This window comes from Rattus rattus, chromosome 14 (genome assembly GCF_011064425.1).
Source record: "Rattus rattus isolate New Zealand chromosome 14, Rrattus_CSIRO_v1, whole genome shotgun sequence".
Lineage (NCBI taxonomy): Eukaryota > Metazoa > Chordata > Mammalia > Rodentia > Muridae > Rattus > Rattus rattus.
In genome coordinates, this window is record NC_046167.1 from 434,673 (window position 1) to 460,466 (window position 25,794).

Below are 25,794 nucleotides of genomic sequence, written 5' to 3' on the forward strand. Positions count from 1 at the left end.
TATAGTGTCAAGTGCTAAAAGCTCACCATAAACCAACTGCATAAAAATCAGCATCTAGAACATCCAGAAATCGGGGTTGGGGATTTAGCTCAGCGGTAGAGCGCTTGCCTAGCAAATGCAAGGCCCTGGGTTCGGTCCCCAGCTCCAAAAAAAAAGAAAAAAAAAAAAAGAACATCCAGAAATCATAATATAGTAGGGAAAAGGAAGAAAAATGAGAGGGGGGTAAAACAAGAAAATGAAACGTGAACAGGAACCCTCAAAGGCATTTTTAGGGATAAGATTTCACAACAAGGAGCAGATACAATACTGGCCAGGAATGAGACCCTGGATGCAACAGAAAGCAGCTCATAAGTGGGATAAATGAAAGATAAGAAATATAGTTCAAAACCCTAGATTGCTTAATACAGATACTATTGCCCCACCTATCCCACTCCAGATTCAGAATGAAGTGTGGTCAAACACAGACCAGAGCTGTGGTGGTGGCTATTCGGTTGTCAACTTGACTGTATCTGGAACAAACTATAATCTAGAAGTGCAGTGCACACTTGTGAGATTTTCTGCTTGGTTTGAAGTGGGTGAATTCACTTCTTTTTTTTTTTTTAATTTATTAACTTGAGTATTTCTTATATACATTTCGAGTGTTATTCCCTTTCCCGGTTTCCGGGCCAACATCCCCTCCCCCTCCCCTTCTTTATGGGTGTTCCCCTCCCCATCCTCCCCCCATTGCCGCCCTCCCCCAACAATCTAGTTCACTGGGGGTTCAGTCTTGGCAGGACCCAGGGCTTCCCCTTCCACTGGTGCTCTTACTAGGATATTCATTGCTACCTATGAGGTCAGAGTTCAGGGTCAGTCCATGTATAGTCTTTAGGTAGTGGCTTAGTCCCTGGAAGCTCTGGTTGCTTGGCATTGTTGTACATATGGGGTCTCGAGCCCCTTCAAGCTCTTCCAGTTCTTTCTCTGATTCCTTCAACGGGGGTCCTATTCTCAATTCAGTGGTTTGCTGCTGGCATACGCCTCTGTGTTTGCTGTATTCTGGCTGTGTCTCTCAAGAGCGATCTACACTTCTGCACTTCTTTGCTTCTCCATCTTGTCTAATTGGGTGGCTGTATATGCATGGGCCACATGTGGGGCAGGCACTTCTTTTTTTTTTTTTAAAGGTTTATTTATTTATTTATTATATATGAGTACACTGTAGCTGTCTTCAGACACACCAGAAGAGGGCATCAGATCACATTACGGATGGTTGTGAGCCACCATGTGGTTGCTGGGATTTGAACTCAGGACCTCTGGAAGACCACTGAGCCATCTCTCCAGTCTGGGTTAATTCACTTCTAATGCAGAAGTCTGAGTTAGAAAGACACAAACCTTTGATCCAGATCTTAAGACTGGAAGACACAGGCCTTTAATTTGGATGTTGAGGTAGAAAGACATGTGACATGCCTTTAATCCAAGCCTTGTAGAGGGAAGACATCTTTAATACAGACGGTGTTTTTTTGCTGGAAGTCTATGTAAGGACATAGGAGAAGGATGCTTTTGTTCTTTGCTTGCTGGCTCTCACCTTGCTAGAACATCCATTCCCTTGTTGGCATTGGAGCCAACTTCTTTGGGATTCCAGCATATACAGAAGACCAACTGACACACCCAGGCTTGTGGGGACTGAACAACTACTAGACTCTTGGACTTTCCACTCACAGTCAGTCATTATTGGATTAGCTTAATTGCAGCCTGTAAAGTCATCCCAATCAATTCATTTATGCACACACACACACACACACACACACACACACACACACATAGAGAGAGAGAGAGAGAAGAGAGGGGGGGGAGAAAGAGGGAGAAATTCATTCCAAAAGTTCTGTGAGTGTAGAGAACCCTGACTAATACAACTATAGACTTTTACTCTGGAAAACCAATGTCAGGAACATATTATTTTGTTCATATAATAGATCTGTTGACATCAAAAGTAGTATGTCAAAGGAGGACTTATGGAAGGTATATTTTCAAATAATCAGCAGAATCTCAGACTTCATAGCCTCCTCCTGTGGCAATTCTACCCAGTGGTTATCAAGCTGTCCTGGTCTGTTCCTGACAACAAAACTGGTGGTTCTCTGAGCACCTCTTTCTACAAATCTTAATGCTACAAACACTTCTGGGAATATTCACTGAAAAATCCTCTTCCTTAAAACCATTTAAAAGCAGAGACTCTGCCCTCCACAGTGAGAACACGTAGGACAGACAGGGCAAGTTGCCAGTGTGTTTAACACTCGGGTGGTGCCCTCCCTACTCTGCCTTGACTACCTCAGCATCAGGAGGAAACCTTTCTCCATTACACCTCTATTTAGTGTGACGGTCCTTATGTAGGATGTGGTGGGTCAAGCAGTCTCCAACTTTTGCCTACCCATCAACATAAAAACTTTATAAAGATATTAAAACTGGGCGAATTCAAGACTGACTCAAAATAAATTCAGGGTTAGGAGTGCAGCTCAGTTGCCCAGCATGTACAAGCTCCCCTAACCCCCCCTCACTCACCAAGAAAAAAAAATAATCAAAACTGGGACAGGGATATAGTTCTGTGGTAGATAACTGCCCAGCATGCACAAGACCCTGACTCCCATAACCAGAATCACAAATTAAAGGGAAGACAAGAGAAAGGGAGGGAAAGAAGAAAGGGAAAAGGAAATGGAGAGGGGGGATTCAATGCTTACATATTTTAGTAATGCTCAGAAAGATTTACCACAAACATATTGATTCTAATCTAATGAACTGATGTTTGAAAATTTTCTAAACTGGTAAGACCTTCTAAGGAATGGTGATACTAAACTAAGTTACGGCAATACACACAAATAAGTACAAATACACTGGAGATGGGAAGCCGCTTGAGCAAGCCAGGGATAGCACACCATAAACAACACTCCTGATGGCCTCTGCATCAGCTCCTGTCTCTGACTTCCCTCAGTGATGGACTGCTACCTGGAAGTATACGTTGACATAAACCGTTTCCTCTCCAAGTTGTGGAGAAGTGTTTCATCACAGCAACGGTAACCTTAACTAGGACACATGATCAACCACAGAGCAAAACCCACAGAGCACTTGTAAAATGAAAACTTCCTTGTAGTTCTCAGTGTGGAACCCTGGGCCTCAGGTATGGTTCATGAAGACTGAAGACTGTACCATTGAGCCCCTTCCTCCCTCTAGAGAACAACATTGACCAATCCTAAACGCAGTTTAGACATCAAAATGAATTCCTAATCTGGCATCAGTTGCTTGATTTTGCAATTCAGAGGGGGGAGATGTGAATGGTTCTATGTATCCATAAGAATGTGAAAGACCGGGGTTGGGGATTTAGCTCAGTGGTAGAGCGCTTACCTAGGAAGCGCAAGGCCCTGGGTTCGATCCCCAGCTCCGAAAAAAAGAACCAAAAAAAAAAAAAAAAAAAAAAAAAAAAGAATGTGAAAGATCAAACGTACTCCAGTGGCTGGGTTCTCACAAACCATGCTTGTTCAGCTTAAAATGTTTATCTGTCAGGATATTCAGTTGTTAAGAGGAAACAATTCAAAAGTTGATATCACAGCTGATAAGCCAGGGTGAAGGAGCCATCCAGACTTTGCCCTGCAGAACCCTTTTCTGGATAACAATGAAACAGATCTTCATAGATGATGGATTGTGCATAGAATTAGGTTTGACATGGTAAATTAAAAGGTTAATAATATTCTGTAAATATTAATGCTGGAAATTAATACATCAGCAAACAGTCCTTGACCAGCTTTTCTCCAATAACCACATAGAGACCTATTAATATTTTAAAGCCTTAGGCCTTAGCTGGGCAGGCTCTCACCTAGCTCATGTAATTTAACCTCATCCAGCCACCTGGCTAGCTACAGCTATACCTTACAGGTCCACAGTAATGTTTGTCTCCTCTCATATCTCCTGGCAAAAGTCTTTGTCCTTCTTCCCAGAGTTCTTTCTCCCTCCCAGGAAATCCAAGCCAGAGAATGCCTTAGGTAGGTGGGGAAGGAGAGAGACACAATTTCACACAGCATACTCCAATAGCACGTAATTGTGTTGACCTTGGTGTCAGTCTGACTTGGACTTTCTACAAGGCCCTTGTCTCTGCTGCAGCAATGAGCTTAAGGTCCTTTGGATGGTGTTTGAAGTTTCTCCCCACAAAAGAAGTAACATCCTTCAAGAGGCTTTGGCAACAGCTGTTCTCTGTTAAGCCTTCTCCTCAGAGGACCTCCGTGAAACTTTATGCTTTCCTTCCTGTTCGTATAATTTGGCTTTGCAGCTATGCTTTCACCCGATCAAACTTGAAGAGCCATCACCCGTTTGAAAATCCCAAGCATACAAGTACTTTGAGCTTCATCAACAGGAATACTGTTGAGTCACTGTCCCGTCAAACTCAGCACACTTTTGAAACCTTCAGAACTATCTCAAGTTTGCTGAGCACGTTTCTGTTGCTCTGAAGAATGCCCAGCATTCATGACTAAGCCCTTGTTAGTTGAAAACGTTCCATTCTTCTCTGGTAGCAGCAATAATAACCACACATTGTCTGTGTGGTGCTTTGAATAAGAATGATCCCTTAGCTCATCTTTGAATGCTTAGTTGTCAGGGAGTGGAACTCTTTGATAGGATTAGGAGGTGTGGCCTTGATAGAGAAAGTGTGTTGCTGGGCTTGGGCCTTGAGGTTTCAAAAGCCCATATGAGACCCAGTATCTCTTATTTTGCCTGCTAATCAGGATGTAGCTCTCAACTACTTCTCCAGTACCATGCTTATTGCCATACTTCTTGCCATGATGATAATTTACTAACATCTAAAACTGTAAGCAAGTCCTCTAATTAAATGCTTTCTTTTACAAGAGTTACCTTGGTAATGGTGTCTCTTCACAACAACAGAACAGTCACTAAGACAGTCTGTATAACCCATGGGGTCACACATCAAATATATTAACAGCATTCCTGGAGAAACCATTGGACAATACGACCATTACTAGATCCATGTTCCCATTTGTTTTGCAAGATGAGGTTGTGGGTTTTTCTAATAGTGTTCACCAAAGCATTATGCTGGTCACATTCATCCAGGTGCCCAGGATTGCAGGTTTCACACAATGGTGTCCATTCAGCATGGTCTTGAACATTTGAGTCATTTCTATTTTGCGCAAAGTATTCAATAGAGAGTACACTGCCCTTAATAGAAGCAATATGAAGCAAAAATCTCCCCTCTGTGATGTTTTCCCCTCTCTCCATAATGTTGGGTAACAGCTTCACTATGGAGGGGTTTGACATCATTTGTGTGTGAGCTGAGTTGTTCAGGAGAGGTGAAAGTGTGCCTGGTGAAAGGCTATTGGAGTCAACTGATACATTAATATTTCTCTCTCTTTTTTTTAAGATTTATTTATTTATTTATTTATTTATTTATTTATTTATTTATTTAATGTATAGGAGTACACTGTAGCTGTCTTCAGACACACCAGATCTCATTACAGATGGTTGTGAGCCACCATGTGGTTGCTGGGAATTGAACTCAGGATCTCTGGAAGAGTAGTCGGGTGCTCTTAACTGCTGAGCCATCTCTCCAGCCCAAAGGGAAGCATGGAATTTTTTTTTTTTTTTTTTTTTTTTTTTTTGGAGCTGGGGACCAACCCAGGGGCCTTGCGCTTGCTAGGCAAGTGCTCTACCACTGAGCTAAATCCCCAACCTCACTGAGCTAAATCCCCAACCCCAATATTTCTCTTGAGTGTAACATAAGCTTGAAGTTGACAACAGGAAGTGAAGAACAGTCACTAGTATGTTTTCTACAAGTTAATATTGGCCTAACAAATGTTGGAGTGTTGGTTCCCACATCTTTTAAAAGTAGGATTGGGAGACCTGCTGTAACGTTTGGGATTTCCATTATGTCCTACTGAATGAAATCTTTTATACAGACTTTCCTCTCAGGAGTCTCTTCACTCTTGCTCACAGTATCTGGAGACACTATATGCTCAGCTAATGTTAATGGAGACTTCGGTCAAGCTTTCAGACAATTCAGATTCTACAACAGAGCCACTGGCTAAATGGTCTGTTTCACCATTTACTGGTGGTTGTCTGCAGAAAGAGGCTCTCTAATTCCTCTTTGGTATAAAATCTACTATTTTCTTCCCTGGCCTTATATATCACTTCTGGTTGATCTCAGATAAATATTTCTTCTACTGCTTTTTTGTAGATATTTTTAGAAGCTGCTTTAGCCCTGTTAGAAGCAAGTTCATGAGGACTTGTAGAAACAAATTAATATACACTGAAGCACGACAGAGTTTGTCATCCTTTTGTCTTTTATGGCTGGGTCTGTACTGTGTTCATACAATTTATTTACAACATATCAGATCTTCTTACTTTGAGGGCTAAATCACATTTCTATTGAATTATTCTTCCTTTCTTCATCACCAAATAAAATTGCCCAGGGGTGTCATCTTTTGGATCTAAAACTTTATTATCATGTAGCAAGTTTTGAAGCTTATTATAAAGCTGGACCATACTGTCCAATTACCTGTTTATCTTGAAGTCTTGGATCTAAGCTGGGATGTAATATGTTGGGCATCCTGTTCCAACATAGTCACTTGTACAATCATTACAGAAGATATGCCCACACCCTTTTTTTATTGGATATTTTATGTATTTACATTTCAAATGTTATCCCCTTTCCCAGTTCCTCCCTCTCCAATACCCCCTCCTCCTGCTTCTATGAGGATGCTCTCCTTCCTCAACACCCTGGCATTTCCCTACACTGGAGAAATGAACCTTCACAGGACCAAGGGCTTCTCCTCCTATTGATGCCAAATAATGCCATTCTCTGCTACATATGCAGGTGGAGTCATAGGTTCCTCCATGTGTATTCTTTGGTTGGTGGTTTAGTCCCTGGGTGCTCTGGGCCCTGGTCAGCTGATATTGTTGTTCGTCCTATGGGGTTGCAAATCCCTTCAGCTCCTTCAGTCCTTTCTCCAACTCTGCCATTGGAGTCCCCATGCTCAGTCGGATGGTTAGCTGCAAGCATCCTCATCTGTATCAGTAAGTCTCTGGCAGAGCCTCTCAGGAGACATCCATATCAGGCTTCTGTCAGCAAGCAGTTCTTGGCATCAGCAATAGTGACTGGGTTTGGTGGCTGCATATGGGGTGGATCCCCAGATGGGGCAGTCTCTGGATGGCCTTTCCTTCAGTCCCTGCTCCACTCTTTGCCCCTGTATTTCCTCTGGAGTATTTTGTTCCCCCTTATAAGAACTGAAGCATTCACAGTTTGGTCTTCCTTCTTCTTGAGCTTCATATGGTCTGTGAATTGTATCTTGTGTATTCCAAGCTTTGGGCTAATATCCACTTATCAGTGAATACATACCATGTGTATTTTTTTGTGACTGGGTTACCTCACTCAGGATATTTTCTAGTTCCATACATTTGCCTACGAATTTCATATAGTCATTGTTTTTGATAGCGGAGTAGTACTCCATTGTGTAGATGTACCACATTTTCTGTATCCATTCCTCTGTTGAAGGGCATCTGGGTTCTTTTCAGCTTCTGGCTATTATAAATAAGGCTGCGATGAACATAGTGGAGCACGTGTCTTTTTTATATGTTGGGGCATCTTTTGGGTATATGCCCAGAAGTGGTATAGCTGGGTCCTCAGGTAGCACTATGTCCAATTTTCTGAGGAACCTCCAGACTGATTTCCCAAGTGGTTGCATCAGCTTGCAATCCTACCAACAATGGAGGAGTGTTCCCCTTTGTCCACATCCTCACCAGCACCTGCTGTCACCTGAGTTTTTGATCTTAGCCATTCTCACTGGTATGAGGTGGAAATCTCAGAGTTGTTTTGATTTGCATTTCCCTGATGACTAAGGATATTGAACATTACTTTAGGTGCTTCTTGTCCATTCAATATTCTTCAGTTGAGAATTCTTTGTTTAGCTCTGTTCCCCATTTTTAATAGGATTATTTGAGTCTCTGGAGTCTAACTTCTTGAGTTCTTTGTATATACTAGATATTAACTCTCTATCAGATGTAGGATTGGTAAAGATCTTTTCCCATTCTTTTGGTTGCCCACATCCTTCTAAATGCACAGGCTTCTTTTAGTGGGAGCAGTGGCTTCTACAGGAGCACAAGTGCTGCACGGATATGGACCTAGGGCCTCTAGGTAGCTTCATGACTGCATGCAACTGGAAAATGCTTTTTCCTGAAGCAGACTTCCTGGGCTTTATGAATCCCCTTGGAGGATGGGTGCACTCAGACTGCAGAACACTGTTGTTTGGAGTTTCAGAGCCCTCAGGACATCTTGTGTTTCAATTCTTAAGCTAAATGAAATGAAATATAAACAGTAAATTTTCAAGAACTTCTGAAATTAAAGATCATTTTGTGTGCTTTTAAGTGTTGTAACATTTTTTTTTTGGTTCTTTTTTTTTTTTTTTTTTTTTTTTGGAGCTGGGGACCGAACCCAGGGCCTTGCGCTTCCTAGGTAAGCGCTCTACCACTGAGCTAAATCCCCAGCCCGTGTTGTAACATTTTATGTTTTCAAATATTCTAATTTTAAAAAGGATTGTTGTACTTATTTTATATGTATGAGTGTTTGCTTGCATGCATATATGTGCCGCAGTGCCTGCTGAAGCCAGGAAAAAGTGATGGATCTCCCGGAAATGGAGTTATAGATAGTTGTGAGCTACCATGTAGGTACCAAAATCAAACTTAGGTCTTCTGTAAGAGCAGCAAGGACTCTTAATATCCGAACCATTTCTCTAGCCTAAATTTATTTCAAGTACATTATGAACAAAATTTATAACAACATATAGTGCTATAAGGTTAGAGGCCAGAAAAAAGAAACAAGTTTTCAAGTACCCATTAACTTTTTTGCTGAATTGGTTTATCCTGGGCCTTCCTTTTGGTTTCTTAATTTTCTTCATATTTGTAAATAATATAAATGTATCACCATGCATTGTGTCAGTTAGTTGTCAGGTATGTTATAGCTCTGTGTCAGGAGAGGGAAAAATAAATTAACCCAGGAAAAATGTTTAGAGACCGGTGGAGTAGGGGTAAACATAAAGGACACTGAAGGAAGGTAACATTTGGTAGGGGCAAACGGATAGTTGAAAGGTCTCAGATAGAGGAGGTAACTGTTGAAGACAGGTCGAAGTCATTTCGTGGAAGAAGGCAGACGCCAGAGAAGTGCACATGAGCTCTTTAACGTAGAGCCTGTGACTGGTCCCAGGACAGTGGAGAGGGAGGCAATTGTGGAGGTTCAGTTCTGTGTTCTAAAATGATGCTTTGGCTAATTTTCAAAAATATAATGCAGTGTGCAATCAACTTAGAGATTGCTTCAGTTTCCAGGGGGAAAGGATTGTATGGAATGGACTAGGTGGTCACAGAGAGAAGACATCTGACTAAAGATATGTTTTGAAACAGGATTTTTCTGTTATACTTGAAATGGGCTAAAAGTAGATGAAATAAGCATGAATACTTGGTGTGAGAAAGGAATTAACTTTCAATTTACAATTTGTGGGTCATTGAGACAGACACTTCATAGCCAAGGTGTGGCAGCAGAAGCCAGCGACGTTTAGTCAATAGGACCCAGAACATCTTGCCTTCTTTAACCTAAAGGAGAACCCCCAACTGAATATGTCTTTTAGAATAAGAAGACAATTTCAAACTCGTATATGCTGCTTTTATCAACAACTCTACCCAGGTACTCATAGTTGTTGATCTTCTAGCTGGATGGACTCCAATTACTTTAACTTTCCTATTTTTAGGAAAAGTCAGAAGGGAAATTCCACCTAAGGAAGTGTTGTAATGTCTCAATAGTATGATGTAGGTGCAGAGAGTGTATAGCGAAAGGTGATTAGGCATCTGTGTAAGTGGAGTTGGGTGAGGCAGAGTTGTTGGGTAAGGTAGGATATAAAAACCAAGAACAACTTATAGTTTGTAGGGCATGCTCACTGTTGCATTGTTTATACCAGGAATAAGGTTGTCCCTGGTCCTACTTGGAGGACCAGAGTCTGGCTGCCATGTAGAAGGCCCCTAATGTAAAAATTTATAGATTTCTGTAAAAGATGTAGTTAAATAATGTTGTTGTAAAAATATAAAAAAAAGTATCAGTTGGTCTTTTACCCCACTGGGTCTACACCTTGGTGCCCCAAGATATCTCCTAGATATCTTGGCGGAAAGACAGCCTAGCCGCACACTTTCCTACACTCAAACCCTCACATAAAAGAACACACAACACAATAATCTTAGATCCAATTGGTAAGATATAACTGCCCACTTAAACATACAAAGCCCGGTACTATCCATCTCTTGAGAACATTAATAACAACCTGTAAATACACAGGGCAGAATCTTAACATCACCTGCCATCTTGTCCTGCCACGGCTTCTCAGCCCCTCCCTCCCTCTCCTCTCTCCTCCTCTCTCTTCCCTTCCTTCAAACTTCTCTCCCACCCATCCTTCCTTCTCCTCCAATGACAGGCCTCCTTCTATCCTGTACCTGCCCCTCACCTGTACTTTACAAATTCAATGGGGAAAAGGTTCTGATCAAGTCACCAGATTCCTGAGTTTGTGACTAGGCAGCTGTCCTAGGGGCAGTGGAATTAGCATCAAAATACAGATAACTTCAGGGTAAACCACAACAAAATAAATATAGAATAAGGGCTGGAGAGATGGCTCAGCGGTTAAGAGCACTGATTGCTCTTCCAGAGGTCCTGAGTTCAATTCCCAGCAACCACATGGTGGCTCACAACCATCTGTAAAGGGATGCTCTCTTCTGAAGTGTCTGAGAGAACTACAGTGTACTAATATATAAATAAAATAAATAAATCTTTAAATATAGAATAAAAATAAATAAAAATTAAAGGTGGTGCACACCTTTAATTCCAGCACTCGGGAGGCAGAGGCAGGAGGATCTCTGTGATTTCAAGGCCACTCTTGTCTACAAAGTGAGTTCCAGGATAACCCGGAATATACAGAGAAACTGTCTTGAAAAAACAAACCAAAATGACAACAACAAAAAAACCCCAAACAAACAAAAATAACAACAATAACAAAAAAAAAATACCAAAGAAATGAGGGAATGTGCTCACTGTTTGCACTTGATGGGAGACAGACAACTTGTGTTGGCTATTGCTTGTCTTAAGGCAAGAGTCTTACCTCATTGACCAGATTGTCCTTGAACTAACGGTGATTAGACATGAACAATCAAACCTATCTGAGTTGACTCATGAAGACTGAGTAATGGGGTAGGCCTGACCACATAGAAAATCAGATGCCTAGGCAATTTATTATGTTCAGTCTCACCAAAAACTTCATCTTTCCACAGAATTAAGGACAGAGATTCATCCTTGTTTTTTGTGCTCTTTGGCCTTCTCAAGTCAGAAATTCCTCACTCAACATGTGGAATGGAATCATCGCACAGAAATCTTCCCAGGAGCATCTGCAAGGATAAATCCTAAGCCAGGAGATCCCTGTCCAGATCAGCTTCAGGAACATTTTGATTCACAGAACAAGAATGACAAAGCCAGCAATGAAGTCAAAAGAAAATCCAAACCCAGGCATATATGGACAAGACAGAGAATTTCAACAGCCTTTCCCAGTACTCTCAAAGAACGAATGAGATCTGAGGAAAGTAAGAGAACTGTAGAAGAGATTAGAACAGGCCAGACAACAAATATAGAGGACACAGCCAAATCATTTATTGCATCAGAAATCTCAAGACTTGAAAGGCAATGTGGGCAATGTTTCAGTGATAAGTCAAATGTCAGTGAGCACCAGAGGACACACACAGGGAAGAAGCCCTACGTTTGCAGGGAGTGTGGGCGGGGCTTTACACAGAAGTCAGACCTCATCCAGCACCAGAGGACACACACAGGGGAGAAGCCCTACGTTTGCAGGGAGTGTGGGCGGGGCTTTACACAGAAGTCAGACCTCATCCAGCACCAGAGGACACACACAGGGGAGAAGCCCTACGTTTGCAGGGAGTGTGGGCGGGGCTTTACACAGAAGTCAAACCTCATCCGGCACCAGAGGACACACACAGGGGAGAAGCCCTACATTTACATTTGCAGGGAGTGTGGGCGGGGCTTTACGCGGAAGTCAAACCTCATCCAGCACCAGAGGACACACACAGGGGAGAAGCCCTACATTTGCAGGGAGTGTGGGCGGGGCTTTACACAGAAGTCACACCTCATCAAGCACCAGAGGACACACACAGGGGAGAAGCCCTACGTTTGCAGGGAGTGTGGGCGGGGCTTTACACAGAAGTCAGACCTCATCAAGCACCAGAGGACACACACAGGGGAGAAGCCCTACGTTTGCAGGGAGTGTGGGCGGGGCTTTACACAGAAGTCAGACCTCATCAAGCACCAGAGGACACACACAGGGGAGAAGCCCTACGTTTGCAGGGAGTGTGGGCGGGGCTTTACACAGAAGTCACACCTCATCCAGCACCAGAGGACACACACAGGGGAGAAGCCCTACATTTGCAGGGAGTGTGGGCGGGGCTTTACACGGAAGTCAAGCCTCATCCGGCACCAGAGGACACACACAGGGGAGAAGCCCTATGTTTGCAGGGAGTGTGGGCGGAGCTTTACATGGATGTCAAGCCTCATCCAGCACCAGAGGTCACACACGGTGAGAAGCCCTACGTTTGCAGGGAGTGTGGGCGGGGCTTTACATGGAAGTCAAACCTCATCCAGCACCAGAGGACACACACAGGGGAGAAGTAATATCTTTTCAAAAAGAATGAGAAAGCCAATAGCAATAAAACCGCATCTCAACAATTACAGAAAGACCACTAAACATCTTCCCACCTGTTCTACTAAAACTTCTGAGAAGTCTGATTTTCAAAACTAGAGTATAAAATGATTAAAAAAGGGAAATTAAATCCCTTTTTCTTTTCTTTTTCGTTTTTTAAAGACAGATTTCTCTGTGCCGCCTGGCTGTCCTGGAACTTGTTCTGTAGACCAGACTGGCTTCAAAATCAGATTTGCTAGCTTCTGCCTCCCCATTGCTAGGAGTAAAGTTGTATGCTGAAGGCCCTATTACAAATTATCATCTTCATGTGAGATGAGTTAGAAAGCAAAACAAAACAAACAAACATCCCCCCAAAGAAACAAACAAAACAAAAATAAACAGAACAGAAGAAGGTTCCTTGGATACACAAGGATGTCTCTCAGTTCTTTCTCCCACAAATCCCCTCTGTTTTTTGTTTTTATTTATTTTATTTAGCCTTATAGTCTGATTAAGTTTTTCTCCATACAAATCTGAAGCCCAAGTAGTTCATTCCCTATTAATCACTGGGGAAGGTCCCTGGAAAGGTATAAGTATGGGATCACTATAGTGAATAAAGTATTAGTGACTCATAGCCAGGCATGGTGATGCACACCTTTAAATGCAGTCGTTGGGAGGCAGAAGTAGGTGGATTTCTGTGAATTCAATGTAAGCCTGTACTACATAGTGAATGTCTAGGACATCTAGAGCTACATAGAGAGAACCTATTTTTTAAAAAAAAGTATTAAAGAATCAAGTCTGGGATCCACTGAGAACTATCTGAGATTTGAAGCATAATTGGGTGTCTTAGTTATAGTTTCTATTGTGTGATAAGATGATGAAAAGCAACTTGGCAAGAAAAGGGTTTATTTTATCATACACTTCCAAGTTATAGTCTATCATTGAAGGAAATGATGGCAGAAACTCAAGCGGGGCAGGAATTTGGGAGCATGAAGTAATTCAGAGGCCATAGAGGAGTACTGCTTTACTGATTTGTTCCTCATGGCTTGCACAGCCGGCTTTCTTATAGCACCCAAGATCACCAGCCCAGACGTGGTATACCCACAATGAGCTGGAACCTCCCACATCAATCCTTACTTGAGAAAATCACCATAGGCAAGTCTAGTGGGGACATTTTCTCAGTTGAGAGACCCTCTTCTAAAGGGATTCTAGCTTGTATAAGTTTGACATAAAACTAGCCAGCGCACTGGATCAAGAAAGAAGATTTCACAGTTACCTATTCTTTTCTCTATTCTCCTGCCAGGCTTGTTGGCTCTTGTCATCTTCCAACCTCTGAAGACTCAGAGATGAAATTCAGCCGGGTTGTGTGTGCACATATGAGTACATGTGTGGCTATGTTTTATGTACCTTACATGCATGTATGAAAATGTTTATGGATGTGGCCTAGATATATGCATTATTGTGTGCCTGATGGTTATGTAGGTACACCTACACACATGTGTACATTTTATGTATGTGCATGTGTGGGTGCATTTGTTTGGGGCTACTAATCAGAGAAATAATGTATTCCATCTCTCTAGAGTAAACCTTAGAGCCTCTTGTGTGTGTGTGTGTGTGTGTGTGTGTGTGTACAAGTAGACTATAGATAGACGAATAAATAGATACATGGATACATACATAGATAGAGAGATAGATAGTAGATAATTAGTCATTAAATCAGATGAACATCATTTCCAAGAAAACTGATATAATTAGATATGTTTAGCAAAATATGCCAGACTCAGAAACCCAAGTATTATAGGTTTTTCGCTCATGTGTGAAGATCTAAACAAACAAAAGACATGCAAGTACAAGAGGATCTATTACAGAATAAGATTAGGGAATTAGTGAGCTGAAACAAGTGTGGGTAATAGGGAAGATAAATACCTTACATACAGGTGTGAAAATGTCACAATGAAGGCTGGAGAGATGGCTCAGTGGTTGTGAGCACTGACTGCTCTTCCAGAGGTCCTGAGTTCAAATCCCAGAAACCACATGGTGGCTCACAACCATCTGTAATGAGATCTGATGCCCTCTTCTGGTGTACTTATTTATAATAAATGCATTTTAAAAATTAAAAAAAAAGGAAAATGTCACAATGAAATCCACTACATACACTAATGTAGAAAAATGCCACCTTTAAAAAAGACTACTAAAGCCAGGTATTGTAGCATATGCCTTCAATCCCAGCATACAGGAGACAACGGCAGGTGGATCTCTGTGAATTTGAGGTCAGTCTGGTCTATAAAGAGAGTTCCAGGACAGCTAGGACTCAGAGAAACTCTGTCTTGAAAAACAAACAAACAAACAAACAAACAAACAAACAAGACTATTGCCTCCACCACCCATACCTAGACTTCCCACATCCTCCTCCAGGGTTCAACCTGGTGACTTTCCACTACCACCCTATACTTGTTGTAGTCTGGGTCCCATAGCCAATGCTCCAGCCTAGGCTGGCCTCCAGCACTTGAAGCAGCTGACCACTGGGCTTCCTCAATGTCCCATATGCTGTGTCCATGAGAGAACCTGGCTGACTTCATGATTGGCTGCAAACTGCCAGTTTAGGGGACTAGGCCTAAGTTTATGTTTCACAGAACTGGAAAAGTCTAAAACAGTCAATTCCAGAAAAAAGCTATACCCCCCTGAGATAGAACCAACCAATCAAAGGAAAGAAAGGTAAAAGTAACCCACTCCTACCCTAGGACAGGCTTTAAATTGACCATGAAAAACCCACACCTCTGTCTTACATTCAATCTATGGTAACCTCTGCATGTAGATTCTCTGCAGAACAATTGCTCTTTATGAATGAGATAGCCAGGGATATGTACCACCCTGGAAGAAGATGTGAGAAGTTTGGGAGTTGGATGGTGGAGGCAGTACACAGTGTCTGGTGGCTAGAAGATGCATAGAGGTTGACTCTGGCTTAGGAGGAGGTAGTAGGACTAGGTCTGGGTGTAAGGGTCTGTGATTTGCTGATAATGGCACCCCAGACTCAACTACTATGCAACAGCAAAGAGTGTTTGTTCTGTAATTGGGGGAGGTCTGATGCTTTGACTGGGAATCTGTGTTACTGACATAGAAGGTCCTCACCCCCAATTGGTTTTTGATCTATCAATAAAGATTCCAGTGGCCAATGGCTGGGTAGTAAGAAAGAGGTGGAGCTTCCAGGTTCCTGTAGGCTAGGAGAGAGAAAGAGAATCAAGAGACTTGAGGGAGAGAAATGGAACAGACTTGTAGCTTCGGGGGAGATCTACCAAAATATAGGCAGAAAGGGAAAGTGGCTCATAGGCTTCACAGATGGTAACTGATCAACTAAGTTGAGGGCAGATGACCAAGCCAGCTTAGTCAGTCCACGGGTTCTGGAGGGTTTGGGGAAGAAAGACTACTTCCCTGTTCTAACCCAAAGTCAAATTCTTGCCTGAAGCCTACTTCCCTGTTCTGGCCCATGTCAAATTTCTGCCAAGTTTCTAGAAGTGGCTCCAAAAGCTCTCCACAGGCAGATTTAGAGGTGTTGAGTTAGGAATAAAGGTAACTGAGGAGCTAAGCTGAGGGCAGATAAGTGAGACTAGGGAGCTTGACGTGAAATTCACAAAGAATCAATAAATAGTTTTTTTAAAAAGCCTAGGCCCAAATTCATAAAAAAAATTTACCAGATATCAAAAGAAATTGACACCCAGTCATTCTTAAACCATTAAAAAACAGAAACAGAGGAAGCACCTCCCAGATTACTCCTATGAGGACAATATCACTCTAATACCCAAATCATGTAAAGACACAACAACAATAACAACAACAACAACAACAACAACAACTACAGGCAAATATCTCTGATGAACATAGATTCAAAAATACTCAATAAAGTACTTGCAAACAAAATAAAGATATACATCAAAATGTACCCACTGAGACCAAGTTGGCTTTATCCCTGAAATGGAAAGATATGCAAGTTAATAAATGTAATAAACTACACAAATTAACTTAATGAAGAAAATCATATAATTATCTGAACAGATTCAGGAAAAGCCTTTGACAAAATTCAACATGTCTTCATGACAAAAGTCTTAGGAGACCTAGGGTTAGAAGGAACACTCATCAACATAATAAAAGCTATGTACAGTCAACACACAGCCAACACCATTCTAAATGGAGAAAAGCTTGAAGCAAGCACACTGCAGTCAGAAATGAAACAAGGATGTCCATTGATGTCCATTATCCATACTCCTTTCCAACACTGTGCTCAAAGTACTCATTGAGGCAATAAGGCAAGAGAAGGAAATTAGCAGGATGCAAGTAGGGCTGGAGAGATGGCTCAGTGGTTAAGAGCACTGACTGGTCTTCTAGAGGTCCGGAGTTTAATTCCCAGCAACCATCTTCAATGGGATTCAATGCCTTCTTCTGGTATGTCTGACAGTGTACTAACATACATAAAAAACAGATAAATAATTTTTTTAAAGAGGGGGGATACAAGTAGAGAATGAAGAAGTCAAACTATCCCTATTTGAAATGATATGATACTAGACATTAAAGATCCCCAAAAGTTGACCAGATATCCTTTATCTATAAAAATAAAATTTAGCAATGTGGCATGATTCAGAATCAACTTATATAATCAATAAATTTTCTATATACACCAACAAGTCAGCTTTAAGTCTTAGTGAAAAAAAATAAAACAAGTCAGACAGACAAAGAACGAGATCATGGACACAGTTCCATTCACAATAACCTTAAATAAAATAAAATATCTGGGAATAAATCTAACCAACGCAGTGAGGACCTCTACAATGAAAAGTTTAAACCTCTGAGAAATAAAGACACTGGAACATGGAAGGACACCATGGATTGGTAGAGTTAGCATTGTGAAATGACCATTTTACCAAAAAGCTATTTATAGATTCAATATAATGCCAATGAAAATCTCCATCTCATTTTCCCCTTAAGTAGAAAAAAACTATCCTAAAATTCATATGGAACCACAAAAAGGCTTCAGGTAGACAAAACAATCCTGAGAGAGGTGGGGTTGGACAATGCTGGAGGAATTACAAGTCCAGATCTTAAGATATATCACAGAGCTGTAGTGATAAAAATAATATGGTATTGCATAAAAAGAGACATGTTTACCAATGGAACAAAACTGAAGGCCAAAACCCGAGCACACATAACTTCAGCCTCTTAACACTTGACAAATGCCAACATTATAGGCTGCAAAAAGGAAGTATCTTCAACAAACTGTGCTGGAAAAAAATAGATGTCCATATGCAGATGAATGAAATTAGACCTGTATCTATCTTTGCACAAAATGAACTCCTGAAACATTGAAACTTAGAAGAAAGTATAGGCAGTTATCTTAGTTATTGTTTGCATTGCTGTGAACAGACACCATAACCAAGGCAACTCTTATAAAAACAACATTTAATTGGGGCTGACTTACAGGTTCAAAGACTCAGTCCATTATCATCAAGATGGGAACATGGCAGCATCTAGGCAGACATGGTGCAGTAGGAGCTGAGAGTTCTACATCTTCATCTGAAGGCTGCTAGGAGAAAACTGATTCCTATGTGGTTAGGAAGAGGGTCTCATTGCCCAACCCCACAGTGACACACTTTCTCCAACAAGGCCCCCTAATAGTGGCATTCCTGACCCAAGCATATTCAAACCACCACAGCAGTATTCTCTTTACATGATGTATGTGTAGGAAAGGACTTCAAGAATTGGACTCAATTTGTCCAAGAATTAAGGCCAACAATTGGCATGTGTAAATTCATAAAACTAAGATTTTCTGCACAGCTAAAGAAACAATCAACCAGGTGAACCAAAAACCCACAGAATAGGAGAAATGTTTTTTTTCTAGCTATACATCAGACAGACGTTAAATATCCAGAATATGCAAAGATTTCAAAAAACAAAGAGCCAAAAAAAAAAAAAATCAGAAAACTGGACCTGGGACCTGTTCTCAAAAGAACAACAAAAACAATTTCCACTTCAAGTTCTTATTCCCAAGACACCATGCACTTTAGTAACAGGGCCCAGAGGCCCTTAAGCTGGAGCTAAATTGACTATCTTATCCCCGAGGACTGGTTTTTATAGTATCTGAGAGCACCATGCAAGCTTCGAAGGAGGGAGGCAACCAACGGCCCTATTCAACCACAGTCCTATTCAACCATGATGCTTATGAACCAACATCAATGACCAGCATGGCACAATGTAGCACAAATAACTTGGTTGTACTTAAGACTCACTCAACAAGAGGAATACCATGTCTGGTACTGGAAACTAAGTGCTAGTGAAGTCATGGCTACTGGAGGAGAATCTACAACTACAAATGTACTAAACCCATATAATTCCTGAGAACAATCTATTACCGTTTGTCCTTATATCCATCGGAAACTGTAGTCTTCACCACTCACCAAGGAAATTTCTTTTTGCGACTGGTGGAGACCACTGCAGAAAACCTCTGTCAATCAAAATGCAGAGGTGTTGAGCCCGGTCCCAATGGATACAGCTGCAAGACACTCCAACACCTAGGATTAGGATATGTTGCAGAAGACGGGGTGGAAATGTTGTAAGAGCTAGAGGATCAGGAAGTTTGCTGGGAGATTGTTTCCCAGTAACATCTGAACCTACAGTCATAAAGTCTCTCGAGCATGACCACCCAACTTGTGAGCTGAATGAAGACAGTATCAATGAACATGTGAGACTGGAGAGAGAAAAGCAGGAGGCCTCAACCCTGCACAAAGAACTGTAGGTAACTGAGTAACAGCAGCAGTAGCAGGAGTAGCAGCTGCTGCAGCTACTAGCTGTAGCCTTTGTATACCCTCTCAAGAGTCCCCAGAACTTCAAATGTAATTCGCATGCAGAAACTATCTGCAGCTGATGAAAATCACACCCCTGCTAGGGCACGGGACAAGTCATAGTTACTGTGGACAATCTGAAGCAGCCCCCATATCCCATACCTGCAATCAAAACAAAACATATTCCCACAACATTTCTGTGTTTTTAAAGAAACCAAAAATTCTCATTCTAGTCAGTTACTGCAAAGACCATAGGGAATAGCCAAGGAACATAGACCCTACAGGCCTGAAGTCCTATATGCTTGTCCCTCACCTTGTGTCTCTTGTCCCCAGTTTAACAAACTGAAGTTCTGTGGCCATCTTTCTCGTGTGCTCTTGAAAAGACCCCCGGAGAGGACCTTTCCCTCAGGAGGAGACCCCCAAGCGCCCAATGACCGAACCGAGTCCACTCGGATGCAATCAGCAAGAGGGTTTATTGGAAAACACAGGTACCTGTGGGCACACAGTCTCTTCGGAGGACTTGCGCGCGCAGCAGCTCCAGCATGGGGCTTTTATAGGGATTGGGGAAGCAGAAGGGCGACAGAAGCAGATGCATAGTTACGAGGATTGGTGGATTCAAACGAGGCACATAGACATGTTCACATATGATTGGCTATTTCACATGATGAGGTAATAAGGTATAGCTACACACATTGGCAGGTTTGGGCCCTGGATGTCGGGACTGGGGCTTATCTCTTCCTGCCAGGTGGCCTGTGAGTCAGATCAGGTACTCCTGGTCTGTTCTGCATTCCTTTCCTTTTATGGTCTGTTAGTTCTAGCGGCAGGGCGGGCTGCCTGGGCTTGCTTTTCACAGTGTTTAGTCCTGAGTCTGAATTTAAAACTTATTCTTTAACTTCATATTTTTAAACCTTAAATCTGTATAATTTTCCTTTCATTTCCCTCTTCTTCTACTAAGTAATTCTAATCTTAGAATTTTGATATCAAGTCTCGTGATTTGGTCTCACCAGTTGTCCTAACTGACTGGTACTGTTGTCTCAGAACCATTAACCGCTTTACAGCACTCACTCGATTTTTAACAAAAAGCAATTAACCTGTTTGTCACGAGGGTCCAAAAACTAAAACCAAGAAAATTATTAGTAATGGCCCAGCCATATAGCAGAGAGTAGGGTAGTCATCCAGGGAGACCGAGTGAACCAAGACTCAAACCAACCTTGTTGAGCGTCTCTATCTTTTTGTAGGAGTCAAACCTATTAACTAGTTTCTCTAACACACATGGACCTATAATCAGAAGCAGAAGCAAAACTAAGAAGGGTCCCATAAGGGAAGATATCAGAGTAGTCATCAAGGAGATCTACTAAACCAGCTCTAACCATCCTGATGCGCTTCTCTCTGTCTCTCTGTCTTTTGTCTAACCTTTCTCTAAGTTTATTCATGGAGTCTTTAATTACTCCTGAATGGTCTGTATAGAAGCAACATTCTTCTTTCAGTGTAGCACACAGACTCCTTCTTTAAGGAATATCCGGTCTAACCTTCTCCTATTCTGAAGGACTACCTCTGAGAGGGAGGTTGGGTATTCTTGGAGGTCAGCTAAAAAGTCTTTCACTCTTTTTATATCTGAGTCAATGGCAGTTCTGGAATCTCTATAATCCTTGCATTGCAGGGCAACAGCAGATGTCCTTGTGCTGCCCTTGCAGCACCTAGATAGCCTTAAGTAATTCTCAACTCTTTTTTTTTTTTTGTCTTACTAAGTCTTTAGCATCAGGATTCCAATCTGGACACTATCTAAACCTGCACACCAAGGTCATGACTAGCTTTTAGAACTTCTAAACTTATACAGATTGTGATCCCAGAGGCACAGTCCCAAGAAGTGTTAGGAGTGCTAACATATGCAATGTTACATCATTTGTAATGGAAATCAAGCCTATCCCACACCTATCTTGATAGAACCCAGGACAAACATGACTGAATTTCCCTCTAGGTCCCAGCTCTCAGCCCCAACAGCTAGTACACGGCTGGTGAGGGCTGAGAATTGACAGCTGTCAGGGTGGTCAGCAGCACCAGGTATGGTCCTTTCCAGTGAGGCTCGAGTGTCTGGGCTCTGTGTAGCTGCAATCTCCGACCTGGAACTGATGGGATGTCTCAGGTGTCTCCGGGGCATAGGCTGCTGTCAGCTGTGAGCAGATTTCTTTCTGTATCACCTGTAGGTCTTTTAGCCTGGCACACAAATCATTATTACTATTGCACTATGACATGTTGGTTCAGTAACATCATCTAATACAGTCAGAGGACTTGAGGCCCCATATAAGATCTCAAAGTGGGTAAGGCTGAATCTGGAAGGGTATTCCTTGCTCTGAAGAGCAAAGAGGAAGGAGTGTCACCCAGTCTGCGCCAGTCTCCATGGTTAATTTAATTTGGTCAGGTCTCTCTTAGAGTTTTATTTACTCTACCTGTCCTGAACTTTGAGGTCTGTAAATACAATGTAATTTCAATCGACCTCTAAATACTTGGCCACACCCTGGCTTACCTTGTGCAACAAAGTAGGCCGTTGTCTGACCAGATTACCTTTTGGGCATTCCAGACCTGGGAAGATTTCTTCCAGTATCTTCTTGATGATTGCAGAGCCGTCTCTCGTTTGGTGAGGAAAGCTTTATCTATTCCTGAAAAAGTATCTACAAGCACTAGGAGATACTTGTGATTATATTTTCCTGGTTTTATCTCAGTGAAGTTCACTTTGACTTTTCACTAAACTCTCTGGGTCTCTTTGCCCTGTTTGCTTGCTAAGCATTCACTGTATACTCTACTGTCTCTCTGGCTAAAATCTTAAGTCTATTACATACATTAACTACTTGGACAAACTTTTTATCTCTAAATGAATCCATTTCTGTATTTGGCAAAGTGAGTCTTTCTTTGTTCTCTGGGGAGTATAGCTTTAGCTTTCCCTCAAGTGTGTCATTGTCTTTTTTTTTTTTTTCGTTTAAGCAATTTGGGCCTTTTCTTCTGTTTTTACATTCTAAGTGAGGCCATCCCTTAGTCAATCCCAGTTCCCAGTGGCTGTCTCTTGCAGGCCTGTAACCAGGATAGGCTCCTGCATAGCCATTTCTCGAGCCACTTTATCTGCTTTGTTTACTGCCCCATGTCACTGAATCTCTTCCTCCTGTTTTCCTGGGCAATGAATAGTACTCACAGTTGTTGGCTTCACCAGGGCATCCAAGAGATGGCAAAAGGCATCTGCAGTGCTGATGTGCTGGGGTGTGAATTCAGCCATCCCAGATGACATCGTTTTGTCCACCATGGCAGCACCCACTTATCTCTGACCTTCATTCATGAAGAAACTGTTCCGTCTGTGACAAGGTCCTCGGCTTTCAGAAGCGGTCAATCAGCCAGTCGGAGAGGTCTTTCCTCCACCCATGGGCTTCTGCCAGTACTTGACACTCGTGCTGTGGTGGCTCCAGGTCCGGACTGGGCAGCAAGGTGACCAGATTGTCCCCACCGGTGGAGAATCTAGTCCATGCAGCCTGACCAGTGGTCCCATCTTTTGGGACACTCTATTCAAAGGCAAACATCAGCCACTCTATCACAGTTTAAGTCCTGGATTGGGTGATAATTGTTAGTGCCGGCTGGCAGGAGTGATATGTTCCAAGCAGAACAGCGCTAAGCCATTCATCTCCCAGCATCAGGTACTGGTGCACTGAGACAGGTCTTAAGCTCCACATACACAGTCTGTAGATATGCATACATGGCCTCACCCAGCCATTTCAGCCCACAAAAGTCATTTTTGGGGAGCAATTTTCTCATGAGCAAGGGATAGGGGCAGTCAGGGATGACTATGAACTAGTGGGTTACCCGCCCACGCCAAGGTCCACTGTTCTTGGGGCAGTCCATAAGTATTGTTAGTTGCCAGTAGCCCCTTACACTCAAGGTCTTTGGATATTGGCCCACTGGGGGGCATAGGAGCACAGAGCATTGGGTCCCTGTATCCACACTTCCCTTCTATCTCTGTACATAGCCAGCACTCTGGGACCAAGAAGCTCTCCAGTGGCCCCTCTTGTTCTTTCTTGGGCAGTCCCTGACCCAGTGTCCTTTTTCTTTGCATTAGGCACACTGATCTTTAGCCAGTAATTCTCTTCTGTTGCCAGGTACTATCTTCCTAGGTTCCCTAACTACTGTGGCCAGTATATGTTCCTCTCCCGTCTTTTATCTCTCTTTAGCTCTCTAACTTCCTCTTCTTTTTGTCTCCTTTCTTCCCTAGCTTTCTGCTCTTTTTACCTTCTTTCTCTTTTAACCTTACTTTCTCTGTAACTTATACTAACTCTCAGCAACTTAACTTAACCCTTCAAGTTTCTGTAACATTCTCTTCATATCCTTTCCTTATCTTGGCCAGATTGGTGGGGCACTTTCCAACCCCTCAGGGACCCACCCTTGAGCCTGGCGGCAGACCTGGAGCACTCCCTTCAGGCGTCTGAAGACAGCAGGTTTCCTCCGTGGTAAAGAAGTCCTGTAACAGTTACTAACAAGCATCTCAAGAGAATCTTGAGAATAGAAGAGGCAAACAGCATTTAGTCACAGCTAAACCAGGAGGCCTTTGTACAAATAAGCACAAGCTTTGTCTATGAAAGCGGAAAGGTGAGCAGAGAGGCAGCAGATCTGTTAATCGACTATCTCTCTAGACTTAGATTTTTTCCTCACGGAGTATCAGCTCCGTGGCTTTGCCTCTCTCAAAGAACCAGCCTCCAAATGACACTAGGCTTCTAGTGACAACTAATAACAAAAGGATGGAGAGATGGATTTAGAACCTGGTTGCTAGAGTAAGCTGACAAAAAGAATGTTGAACCGGTTCACCTGGGGCTATCAGGATCTCAGTAGCAGCCCTTTGCCAAACTGTCTCACTGGGTTTAAAGGCCCATGGAAAAAAAAACATTAACCCCTCCCTTGGCCACCCCCTGGCAGGCTCCCTTAAGGAACTTTCCTAAATGAGCGCTCTCCTTCTGTGAGCAAATGTCAGAAATTCCTTTCCTGTTCTTGTCTTCCTCATGGTCCTCTCCCACCTCGCTCTCAGCCTTTTCAGATAGTTCCTCCTGTAACATTTCTAACACAGCCTGTCCCTTTTTTATAGCCTGTTGACAGCATTTCTGATCTTTTAGGCAGCTACGCACTAAGTGCCATACCGGCTGAAACTCCGCTTTTAAGATTCCTTACTCCCAAGCAAAATTTAAATCTTTCCCAGTTCCTCACAGCTGGCTGCGAGCACAAGCACAGATAAAACACTATGTTTTTGTTTTGTTTTTTTTTCTTTCCTTTTTTCAGAGCTGGGGACCGAACCCAGGGCTTTGCGCCTGCTAGGCAAGAGCTCTACCACTGAGCTAAATCCCCAACCCCCACAGGTGCTGGTATTAAAAATTAACTTTGGCTATCAACCAACACACTGCCACTAGAGCGGGGTCCACAAGATTAAATTTCTTACTCACTAAGCATTAAGGAGACCAAGTAAAACTCTTGACGAACAAAGCAAACAGTTTCATGATTTCAAACACAGTCGTAATCCAAGATTTTTAAACACAGTCGTCAGTCCAAATTCAAACACGAAATAAAAGTCAAAAAGACACTAACAGACACCAACACGTCCAGAAAACCACAGTCAGGTCACAAAGAAGACAAACAATTCCAACAGTCAAACAAGTAACAAAGAGACGCGCCGCGCGGCTTCGGTACCAAACTGAAACCAAAAATTCAGACGGAGTCAGCGAGGGTCTTGGATCCTCTACTCCAATAAAATTCAGACGGAGTCATCAAGGGTGCGGATCCCTCCGAAAACGGACGGAGGTGCCACGGATCCGGATCTCCCTCTCCTCCAACCACCCTTGGAACGTCTTCCAGGGCTGCGGGGGAGAAGTCTGAGCCTCGTCAGCTCCTTCTCTGGCCATGCCCAGATGGTCCCCAGATCTGAGCCTATTGATCGATCGTTCACAGGACAAGACACAACAGACAAGACAAACGCCGGCCGGCTTACCTCCCGGTGGGTGGTCGGTGATCTCTGGGCGGAGGGTCTCCAAATCCCGGACGAGCCCCCATAATGAAAAGACCCCCGGAGAGGACCTTTCCCTCAGGAGGAGACCCCCAAGCGCCCAATGACCGAACCGAGTCCACTCGGATGCAATCAGCAAGAGGGTTTATTGGAAAACACAGGTACCTGTGGGCACAGAGTCACTTTGGCGGTCTTTCGCGCGCAGCCGCTCCAGCAT

At 42.7% G+C, this 25,794-nt stretch overlaps 1 pseudogene; it reads right to left on the bottom strand.

The window, feature by feature from the left end:
- Window positions 1-5,810: 5,810 nt before the first annotated feature.
- On the bottom strand, window positions 5,811-25,794 carry LOC116883909 (annotated as a pseudogene).